The sequence below is a fragment of the Cupressus sempervirens genome, chromosome 3 (assembly GCF_028749045.1).
Source record: "Cupressus sempervirens isolate cs-2001-9-10 chromosome 3, ASM2874904v1, whole genome shotgun sequence".
NCBI lineage: Eukaryota > Viridiplantae > Streptophyta > Pinopsida > Cupressales > Cupressaceae > Cupressus > Cupressus sempervirens.
The window spans coordinates 194,958,224-194,971,288 of NC_143120.1; positions in this window are offsets into that span (position 1 = coordinate 194,958,224).

Sequence of the window (13,065 nt, forward strand, 5' to 3'; positions counted from 1 at the left end):
CATTGCTCACATGATTTCCCATATTAGGTTAGCTCAAGAGGATGATGAGAAAAGAGATTATCCTATGGGAGTTCTAGACTCAGACCCAAGACATTTACACACTAACCTGACTCAAACCTAAAGCAAAAATGAATGAACTAGAAATTGGGCAACAACTAGCTCTGTTTGGGGATTTTAAGCATAATAATGCTTAAAAGAATCCTAGAAATCTATGGTTCCCCATAGCAAGGTGAAAAATTGACAACCAAAAAGAATAGATAATCTAGGAAAGCATAAACAACTAACTAAGAAAGCAAGTAATTAAGATAAAGAAAATTGCATGAAAGAAAACCTACCTAACTAGATACTATGCAGGGGTTACCTGCTTTCAATTTTGCATTTGATACAACTTCAAATCCTACCTATTATAAGAACATGGTAGGGTTTCTCCAGTGGGATATGCCAATTTGAAAGAGTTATTCTAGTTCACTTGTATGATCTAAAATGACCCTTTCCACAAGGACTGAAACTTGGAGTGCATCCCTCTTGGTTCATGTCTCTTATTCCATGGTAAGACCAAATCACCTTCCATGAATTTCCTAGGCCTTGCTCTATTATCGAACAACTTTTTGACTCTTCCCTAGTGTTCAGTGATTCTATCAACCATTTCTTCCCTTTCTTTTTGCAACTTGGTAAGATACAAAATTCTTTTTTCTAATCCATCTTTGAAAACATCTTCTTTAATCACAATCTTCAATTTATATGCAACAAGTTCTAGAGGAAATGACAAATTGGCTTCCACTCCATAAACTAATTCAAAAGGTGAGATATCAATGGCTCTTTTAAGTGTGGTTCTATCAGCCCATAAAGCATAATGTATCTTCTTTTGCCAATTTTTTTGATTATCTAAGACTAGTTTCTTCAAAATATTAATCAGATTCTTATTACTAGATTCAGACAGCCCATTTCCTTGAGGAAAATAATCAAATGAATAACCAACTTGAATACCATTATCATAAAAAAAAAAAAAAAAATTGAGGAAGAAAAGTAAGATGCATTATCCATTATCAATTTCATAGGAACTCCAAACCTGATCAATAAATGTTCTTTGATAAACTCACATACCACTTCTGATGAAGTCTTCTTCATTGGCTTGACTTCAACCCATTTACTAAAATAATCTATGGCAGTTAGGATATAAGAATGTCCTTAACTAGAAGGAGGATTGATTGGGCCTATAAAATCCAAACCCCATTGATGGAAAGGAGCTTCAATCACCATTGGCCTAAGAGGCAAGGTAGCTAGCTAGGGTTTACTAGTAAACATCTCACATTTCTCACAATTGATAACCCACTTATATGAATCTTTAAACATGCTAGGAAAATAGTAGCATTTCCTTAAGATTTTGAATGTAGTAATAGTAGAAGAGAAGTGTACTCCACATGCTTCATTACGAAAATATCTTAAGAGCTTTTCCTATTGCTCCCTATCAACACATCTAAAAAATGTACCATCAATAGCTCTCTCATATAAAACATCATCATGAATTACATACCTTAAAGCCTTTGTTTTGAGATCCCTTCTTTGCTTAGTAGTCAATCCATCAGGGAACTCACCATATGTTAGAAAGTATGCAATATTCAAAAACCAAGGATCCTAAAGGCTTACCATAAGAACCTTTAGAGTCTCTTCCTCTTCAATTTTTTGATCTTCTACTAAAGCTTTACAAAGTGGTTTTCCTCTTACTAGTTTCGTTGGCTTGATCTCAATATCATACTCTTGGACCTTTTCTATCCAACTCTATTATTGCAACCAACTTCTTGTTGTGTCAAGCTGCTTTTAATTACAGAACCTGGTATATATATCACTAAATGAGAATACAAAATATAAAACTTGGAATTTTTAAGTGCTTTCACCACTGCATACACATTTTTCTCCATTTGTGAGTACCTAAATTCTTGATTTTTCAATGGCGTACTCATAAAAGAAATTGGGATCTGTATCCCTTCTTTATTTTTTGCATCAATATAGTTGACATGGTATCTTCTGATGCATAAAAAGATAAGATGAATTCTTTAGTGTAATCTAGATGAACAAGAACAAGGGCTTTAGCAATAGCACCTTTGATGCCTTCAAAAGCCCTCTTTCCAATATCACTTCATTTGAATGTCTTATTACCCTTCATCATATCAACTATACACTTAACTATTTTTGAGAAAATAGGCACAAACCTCCTTAAGAAATTTACCCAACCAAAGAAATATTTGACTCCATTTTTTCTCAATGGTAGACTTACTTGTTGAATAGCATTCACCCCATCTGGATCAATCTTCACTCCTTCTTGAGATACAATATGACTGAGTAGTTTACCCTCTATTATACATAATACTGATCTCTTGGGATTCAATGAGACACCATGATCTCTACACATTTGTAGCACTATCTCCAAATCTTTGATGTGATCTTTTCTCTTCTTGGAAAAGACTGTCAAATCATCAAGGTATATGACAATGATCTTATCTTTTAAATCACCAAAAGCTAAATTCATTTCATGTTGAAATGTTACACCTGCATTGATTAAGACAAAAGGCATCCTATTATATGAAAATGTACCCCATGGTGTGGTGAAGGCTATTTTGAACTAATCTGCTTCATCTACTTAAATGTGATTATACCCTAAAAAGCCATCCAACATGGACATCATTTTTGACCTTGCAACAGTCTACAACAAATGATCCATATTGGGAACAACAAAGTTATCTTTGAGAAAAGCCTAATTTAGGTTTCCAAAATCCACACAAATCCTTATCTCTCCATTCTTCTTCCTCACTAGCACAATGTTATCAACCTAGGTAGAGTGATGAATAGGATATATAATCCTTGCTAGTAGCATTTTGTCAATTTCCTTTAAGATTTCTCCTTCAACTATAGGGTTATACTTCCTTTGTTTATAGCTAAATGGTGTTGCTTCTAGTTTAAGAGGGATTTCATGTTTGAATTTCCCATCCATGAAATTTTTTAGATCCTCATAGCTCCAAACAAATACATCTTGAAATTCAATGAGTAATTTTCTGATCTCTATCCTCTCCTTTTATGTGCAACACTTTCCTATGTTTATCTATCCCTATATTAATTCCATCATACTCACCATAGGATTTTCCTTTTTTATCTCTTTCTCTCTTAATGTATGCATCATATCTATCAAAATGATTTTCCAAAGATATTAGATGAGGTGGAATCTTATTACCTTTCAATTGAATCACTTCTGGATCTAGTTTCCTTTTTCCATCTGTAACTAGATCACCACTTAAATTAGTGGTTCCTTCAAAATAAAACCTACAAAAGGTTCATCCCCTTCAATAAATTGTTGTATGTGCTTTTTATCTTCAAACACCCACAAAGAATCATCATTATCAAGAAAATTAGGCTTGAATATAACTTCCACTTTATAAATTTGATCTTTAAAGTTAGGATGTGGTCAGAGCAATGATGCCTAGACTACTAAAGAACTAGATCTTGGATTGAACTCTCTTGGTACTAATATAATTGAGAAAGCATCCAAACTCTCAATTTCATCCCACACCTTATTATGATAGTTCTTTAATCTTGAGTTCTTTACTGCATATTGGATTTTTACTTGCCTCACCACTAATTTTGCATCTCCTTGAGCTTTGAGTATTTTGATCTCTTTTTGTTTTGCTACAATTATACCAAGGAGAAGGGCTTCATACTCTACAATATTGTTAGCATTCTTGAAATCTAACTTGTATGCAAACAAGTCATTTCTCCACTAGGTGATGTCAGCACTAGTCCTACACCTAAACCAACATTGGCACATCTCCATCAAATTCCAGAGTCCACAACTATTCACCTTCAACCTGCTTTGGTTTTTCTTGAATGTAAGGTGTATAAAAATATAAAATATAATTTACTAAACTAAATTTCTTGATATAATATTTGAGACCTAGGATCATCTAATTTTAGGACAATGAACTTTGCCTTTTCTTCTTGTTCTAGTTTCTCCTTCTTGTTCTCGATTGGAATAATAGCAGAAGACCAGACCAATTTTATCTCTCCCCTCATGTCTTTACAAAAAAATATACTTAGGAGCATTCCATAACTAGAAGGAATACCTGCCACTAAAATGGTGATTTTAAGTCTCTTGGAAGGGTAGGCAGCAAGGACAACTTGAGCATCTTTTATCTGTCCAAGCAAGGGTACTTTTTTTGCATCCATTGAGTAAAAATGACCAAATTTTTTAGTCATTCTCTAGAGTTGAAAAATAGTCACCTCCTATCTCTAAATTTGATTCATACTCCAAGAAAAAGTTTTTAGAGTCATCACCAGGGGCATGATCATCCTCACTTTCATGATATTCAACTGTTTGTTCTTTATTGTCCACCATCTTATTATATTTGATCATGTCAGCACATGTATCTCCATCATGATCTACCCTTAAGTGGAAAGCACACATATTTTGTCTATTTGGAGCAAATTCAATTGCTAACCTTTGTTGAGCAGGTGGTATTTGCAAGGTCTTACCTCCATTTAGATATCTAAAACCTTCTCGGTAAGGTTGATGAAAAGAATGAGTAGGCTTATTGATCTATTTCTTCAATGAAATAACCTCATTAAACAAATTTTGGAGCATGGATTTTTCATTATTTGAAGTGCTAGCTACATTAACCATGGTTCCAGATTAAAATTCTCTTTTCTGCTTACTAGAGGCTATCATGTCATCTTCCATCTCCATCGCTAGTGTTTGAAAAGCTTGTAAATTTGCTATATTTTCTCTTCTAATATGATAACCTAGATTAGGAGGCATAGAATTGATGTAGAAGGTCTTCTTATTATCATCTATTGGTGCACTTGTAGTAGGTATTCTCTTGATTAGCTTATTAAACTTTGCATCAAAATATCTCATAAAAATTGATGGTTCTTTCTTTATTTGTACCAGTTGTAGGAACAACACTTGTGTATATTTTGTACTTTTATAACATTCTTCAAACCTTTGTTCCATACTATTTCAATCTGTGATGCATCCTACAGGTAAATCTTGGAACCAATAAGCAACATTATCTACAAGGGTATCTACAAACATCTTGACATCCTGATAGCCACATCTTCATATTGAGGATTCACCACACCACAAGCTTTATGAAAAGCACATATGTGTTGTTTTGTAGAGATGGTGCCATCACCATTAAATCTTGGGAACTTCTTCCTTGATTCTCTTGGAAAAACATTATTAGCTACAAGGGAGAGAGGACCAATTTCATTTCCCTAAGGAAGTTCCATAGCTACTGGTATAATGATCTGGTTTGTTTGGAAAGTAACAAAAATAGGGAGTGTTGCACCAATTAACAATAAAGAATCAAAGGTAGGAGGAATAGAAGTCTTTTCAACATGAGGAAAATAAGATTGACTTCTCCTTGTTCTAGTAGGAATAACTATGGATAGGTGAGTTTCTTGAAGTTGTTTAGCTATGAATTCCCTTGCACATGTTAGTCCTCTACAAATATCTTCTAGAATTAGGAAAGTTGGCCTTCTCCAGTTCCTCGTATATTGTGTCAATCCTTCCTATTTCCTTGGCACTCCTAGTATACTTGGGATCCATGATGTATCAAATTCTTTATAAAATGGTGTTTTGAGTTTACCTTAACCCTGGTGATCAAGGAAACTTTACCAGTCTTCAACTTTGAATTAACTTCTTCTTTCTAGCAGGTTGAGGCTGTAAAACTGGTATTAGGTTCTTATGGAAAACACCTTACTTGTACAAGAACTTTCTTGAAACTCAAAATATATATGGAATTAGAGTGAAAAATAATCATGAAGAGAAATTCTTTAGAGCTCTTTCATTTTTAATTCTCCCCAGTAGAGTCACCAAAAACTATTGGTTAATAGTTTGTTCTCCTATTATATTTTATAACCCAACTTTTTTAATACCCAATGTTTTGGAGAGACAAAAGGATGTTACCAACAAATGGGTCAGTGTATGTGTTCTATCACTACCCTCTGAATTACAAGGTACAACTCCCTTAGGACTTGCAATGATGTGCAATGAATATGTCTTTCTTAGATCAGAATTTTTGACAAAATAAGCTCTTAACCTGAGAGCAGTAAAGGCTAGCCAAATTTCTTGTAGAAACAAAATTTTTAGGAAAAATGGATTTGGACAACCTATCACACCCACTGGAATGGCTATAGTAGGTTATCTTGAGATTTTTTGACTTTTACTCCTATTCTAAATGTAGATTAACCATCTAGATGCAAAAGAGGAAGAAGAGATGCACATGAGGGAAAATGGAATTACTTTCAATATTAGACTTGGATGAAATGGAATCCAACAAGTTACTAATAGATTCAATCAATTTTATTCTTCAATTCCCAATGAAACTACTTCTAATATGCCATGAAATAAACAAGAGGAGAAGTAGAACCAAATGTGAAAAAGTAAATGGAATTACTTATATTGTAAATACCATGGTGAAATAGAATCCACGAGGTGATCACAGAATCACATGTAATCATCCTTGAACTCTTAATGCAGAACTAATCTATGGGCAACAAAACATGAAAAGAAAATTAGGTAAATGGAATTATAGAGCCAATTGACCATCAATTTTTTTGACCTTTGTATTATCAAAAGAGATTACATTCATAGTTTTCTATCATCCCTTAGTTATGGTAGAGCAATAGTCACTCAATAGAAAGAAAATAAGAATAAAACATGAAAATATCTAATCTATAGCATGATATGGATACATGAAATCTTTACATTGATGATCTTTATTCCATGACACTTTTGAAAACACATGGTGACTATTTAACTTCATGCTGCTTCAGAAACTTTGTGAAAATCTTCATTTCTTTCATATCCTGTGATTGGCACCAATTCCATATAATTTATATCTCAATGGCCATTGTAGGTTTAAATTCTCATCATCGATCTCAAATCAATGATCATGATTAAAAAATAACAATCTTCTTTATTCCTCCCTTGTCACTTCTTCACAACTTTCTTTCATTCGATATCTTTATTTGATGCGATGATTCAATCAACAATTATTACTTCATTTCATAGTTTCACAACTTGAAATGTTTTGAATTCTTTTTAGCCTATGGCATTGTGATATTTGGTATTCATGGCTTTACCGAGTTGACTTTGAGTTATCTTTACCCACTTGTGACCATGCGATCATGCAATTTATATGCTTTCACTCTTTCGCAATGTTAACCTTAGGTTATGACTAATCACTCACGACATTGTGAACAATTTTGGTATCCTCTTCATCTAACAGTCAGAGATCTTCTTCTAAGAATAATTTACTTTCCAACTGACCAATGACATGTATTTTTTTCTATTGATTGACCTTTCACCAACCCACGTAACTTGATAAGATCACATTTGAACCATTCATGCACTGAATCAATGACACACAATTACTTACCTTTACATTTTGATGTTAAAGGGTTTTGAATGATATCTGTGGCACAAATTGCCTTTTCTACATTCTAAGCTTCATCATTTGTGATGTCCTCCATGAAAACTGTAACACAACCTGAATCTTTTCCTCCAACATGATTAAGAATAGCAAATAATGGATCAGTACAATATCTAGACCTTTTTTTCATCAGGGGAATGCATGAACAAACCCTCCAAAACCTAATCACCTAGCCTTTTGACTAGTGCATTGCTCACATAATTTCTTGGATTAGGTTAGCTCAAGGGGATGATGGGAAGAGAGATCATCCTATGTGAATTCAAGACTCAGACTCAAGACCTAAAGAAAAAAGGAATGAACTTAAAATTGGGTAACCAGTACAAAACTATAGAGTTGATCCTAATAACAATATCACAATTTGAATTGTTATGGAAAATATCTCCTACTTATCATTTTAATATCTGAAGGGGATTTATAATGAATGGTTCATAAGGAAATACACTTTTTGAAGGTTTTACAAATGAAGTATCAAGATAATTGGACTTAACCTTGGATGAAACTCTATGGTTAAGAGAGCTTGAGTTGGAGTAAATTGTGATGGATGACCTCCTAAGAAGTCTTTGTGCTTCACCTTTATGAGAATCATCTAGATGCAATTAGTGATAATTATTTCATTAATTATGATGAGATGTGTGTTCTTGTGAAGCATTTATTATGAAAAATAGATCAATGAGTTTGACTTGAAAACTGCATAGTTAAATCTTAATAGAAATACCATAAATAAAAATTAGTGTCAACTAACTACAAAACAATGTCAATATACTTTATTTAATATAACCATAATTTTTAAAAAAAAAATTTATCCTTATTAATTATACCTAATATATATTTTGTAGGCTCTAATATTGCATGTCAATTGTATGACAATTAAATTTAAGCTCTCTTAATCCCATCATCATTTCCAAAAAATAACATATCTTCATAGAAACGGAAATCAATAGTAATTAATCATCAATTAATTTAAAATATGCATAATACATAGCTTCATTTGTAACAAATTCATTATTCCAATATGAAGTACACAATTCTTAATAGCACATTCTCAATGACTACCTAAAAACATATAAAAATCTCTTTAATCTACAAAAATTTGTCCCCATCCTTTCACCAAAAGAAATTAAGCTGTTTAAAAATATTTCCTCATCAAGATCTTAATTAAAAAATCTACTTTTATCAGAGCATGATATCATAGTGCATCGATTGTTGCAAGCCCTTGTTAAAAGGGTGTTAATAATTTTAATCACCTTGAGGATCATACACACACATTGGATATAAGTTATTGTTGACTTTGGCAGATCATTGAATTTTGACAGATGTTGTAGGGTAGACAAAGGTGACATAGAGGAATGAAGTAGAGGTTGACATAGAGGAGATGAGGGAGGAAAAATAATTTGGTAGTTGGTGCATGAGAGTAAGGGTGACATGGAGGGCTTAGTTGTGACATGTAGAAGAAAGTGTGGACTGGGGGATTAAATGATAGTGCACAAAGGGGTGCTATGGTGGTAGGGGAATATAGGTTGTCCATTTGGTTGGAGGTGTATGTGATAGAGAGAGATTAGATGGTGTGGATTTTGGTGACATGGTGTGAAATAGGGTTGTTGGAGGGATATTGGGGTCCACTATGGGAGATTGAACATACATAGAACAATGCATGAGGAGGGGTCTTCTTTAGGAAATAGAGTGTACAAAGAATAATGAATAAGGAGGGGTTATAATGGGGAGGATATGCAATGTTCCTAGGGTAGCCATGATATGGAGGATTGAAGTGAAGGTGGAAAGGAAGAGTGAAGAAAGAAAGGTGGCGATGGCAAGGATAAAGATGAGGAGGGTAGAAAGAGAAAGCTTGGAGTACAAGTTGCAATATACATGGATGATGATATGGTTGGGAATATAAGGGTCATGGATTAGGAGTGATGGATAGGTGGAGATAAGAGTGATGGGGTAAGAAAGTAATGTGCAGAGAGAATGGAGACCTAGGAGTGTTGAGATAGGAAGAAGGATGATATATGGAGGAATCGGGGTAAGAGGTGGTGGTAGAAGATAAAAATGGTGATCCATTGAATAGTGTTGGTTTGATGGATGACCAAACACCAAATTAAACTCTAATAATGTATTAGTGATCTAAATCTATACAATACCACTACAGATGAGGATGGGGTCCCCCACTATGACCCCACTAGTTCAAAGCTCCTGTCAAAAGTGATTACCGACCTATTCTACCTTTAAATTGAAAGAAGTTGCAATAGTAATAGTAGAAAATAGTAATATAATTGTTAGATTAAAGAAATAACATAATTATTAAGTCATCTTGACTTGATCATTAAGTTACCTTTACTTCTCTCTTAAGATTTCGCTTAATGCATTAGTGACATTTAATAATTGTATTATTTATTAAATGTTTTCTTTTTAGGGTTTCTTATTTTAGGTTTACCCTGATTTCCAATTTAGGGATTGATAAATGTATATTTTTTGATTTTTTTGATATGATAATATAATATTTTATATTTTTAGAACATAGACCCTTGATGTGTTATTGTATTTTTCCCGGTGACAGGTTATCTTTGCATGCAAGTGATCTTGGATTCAAGAAGTTTGATTGATAACTTCCACATTGTATTAGAGTGTTGACCTACTACAACTTGTTCTGCTTTTGAAGAATTTTGTAGTAATGAGGGTTTTCTTGGAAAGATCATAGTTTTATTTAGTTTTTTAAAAATAGACAGTCACCTATTTTTTGGTGCACTTTGAGCCCAAACAAAACTCACCATTGGATTTGCAACATCCAAAAGCCTTTACTTCCATATAAGAATTGTTAAGTTTGGACACAATTGACTAGTAAGGAAATTTTTTTCCTTGAAGTTGTATGACTTGGACACAGTTCTCAAGATGGTGAATTTAAAGTCTCAAAAAATTTGAATACCAAAAAGAAAAAACATTAAAAAAAAAAAAAAAGCACATCCGTACTTGGGTAAACAAGTTAAAAAGGGCATGAAAAAAATTTAAAATCACTTTAAAAGAACCTACATTAGTGCTACAACACTGACACCACTAATACATAGGAAGATACACTACAAGTGTCGTTCGCAATGTCATTTTATTTTGAGCTAAAACTTGATGATCTTTAAATGGTCATGTATGTTATTTGATTTGTCATAAAAATTAGTTGATGGTTTTTTGGCCACATCTTGGGCATACAAAGGTATTTTTTGATAAATCTTATATCATCTAAAAGATGATTTTGAGCCTATCATGATAGTGTAGGTTGTTTCAACTTTTGATGTTAATTGGTTTTCTATTTTTGTAGTCAAATCCAAATGTTCTATTTTGCACTTTGGGAGACATATCTTGAGCACCAGAACTCCATTTTTTGAAAACTTTATATCGTTGGGAAGCTTATTCTATGCTCTTTGTAGTGATATAGGTCTTTTCCCTAGATTGTTCTCTAGGTACATTCTATTCATTTATTTTCATTTTTGCATTGGTTAACATCTTGGATGTTTTAGGTTTGGGGATCATTTTTTGTTGCATGGGATGACTCGTCTTGGGTTGTGCTTTATGCTGTAGTAGCCTTATGTCTCTTCTGATCTTTATTGACATATTTTCTAAATATTTATGTAAATAGACTACGATAAAGTACCATTTTCCATTTGTATATTTGACTTTAGTCATTTTTTCCATCATTTTGCCTCCTGACTTGAGTAGTGTCATCTAAGGGCACTCATGTAAATTTAAGTCTTCTTGGGATCTACCATATCTCATGCCTTATTATACATGCACTACTGTAAATAAGTGCCATTGGGGGTTGATGTGTTCCTTTATTTTCCATCTACCTTTGTCAAGTGAGTGTTCACTCCATGACATTAGTCTCATGATTTTCCCAAAGAATGATCACCTCACAACACTATTATGTATTTTCTATACATCTTGTATATGGTTCATTGACATGCAGGCCTTCTTGGTCCCTTTTTTAGTTTCCTTTCACCTCTCCCTTGTCCACATTAGGGAGGTTTAGCCTATTGTTTCTTATGCTTCCTTGGTTTGATGGAGTGATTTATGTATACAATATTTGGTCTTATGTACTAGGAGAATGTAGTGGTTGGGTACCTATGCATTTAGGTGAGATGGATAATTTACCATATGGACACTTTTTCATTCCTATTTTGGAGGCATCATTGCATGTTTATTTATCAACTTTTCAAAATTTGGTATTTATGCCATTTGTGTCCATGATTTAAGTTGTTTTCTTCCTAATTTGAGTAATGTCATTAGAGGGCACTCATGCATATTAAAATATTTTCTGTATTTTTGTGTTCTATGTTTGATTTATCAACTCTTTAGACTTTGGTGTTTTATGTCATATGTATCTTCGAGTTCAGTTGTTTGCCTTTGTTTGCCTCCTAATTTGAGTAGTGTCATTTGAGGAAACTCGTGCAGATTACATTCTTCTCTACCTAGTCATATTCTATTTCAATGGAGGTTCTTTAGATCAATAGTTACTTTTTGACATATCTTTGTAACTCCTTCATGCTTCAATGATGTTCTTCATGGTCTTTTTTGGTTCTTATTTTTAGGGATATTCTCTAGTTTGGAGGATTTTGCTATCCTTCATGTGTTTTTCAACATTATTCCCATCTCTTCTTGGCATAGAGGTTTTGTCTAGTTCACTTTATAGAGATTTGGTGTTGATTGGGTACCTCATCAGACCATGTTGCCATAACCTAAATTTTCTTTCAACATTGTAGTTTTCTTACTTTTTATGCATTGTTCATAGTTATATTGTTGCTCATTTTAAGGGAGGGTGTTATAATAAAGTAATAACTTAGTTATTAAGTCATATTTGTCAGAAATATAATATAGGCTAGGTTATTGAGAGGGGAGGGGTAAATTAGGAACCAATAAAACTTTAACTCACTTCACCAATTAATTGTTCATATATTATTCTAATCTAATTGCATGCATGAAAGAACTAAAGCAATAAAACATTCATAAAACTTTGACACAAAGTATGGTGACCTAAAAACCTTCCAAACAGAAAGTAAAATTGGGGTGGGGATTATACCCACAAGCTTTAGTATTGCAGTATAAAGTTGTCCTATTAAGGCTTACAATTGACCACTTCTGGTGATCTGCCCTGTTAGGAGCAAAAAGGATTATTAGGTCAACCTTGTTAAAGGATTTACAAACATATAGTGAAGTATGCACTCTATTAGGAGATTTAGCAAAAGACTATTAATTCCACCTGGTTAAAGGATTTGAGTGATATATCTATTAGAATGAATCAATGGCTGATCTTTGATCTATAACTATAATTTGTTGAGTGAGATTCCTTGAATTGAAATGATCACATTACTATGATAGATAAGTCTCTACTGTACCATATACTGCTTGTGGTCTTCTTTCAATTCACACTTCTTTTCTTCTTACTTCTTTACATATTCATTTCTTGATTACTTATTTGGATATGATATAATGCATTACATATATATCAATTCACTTAATTACATGCAAAAGTTAGCTATACTTCCAAATTCATCATAATTCACAAAGTCAACCCATTGTTGTAACTCAAGTTTTGAGGACT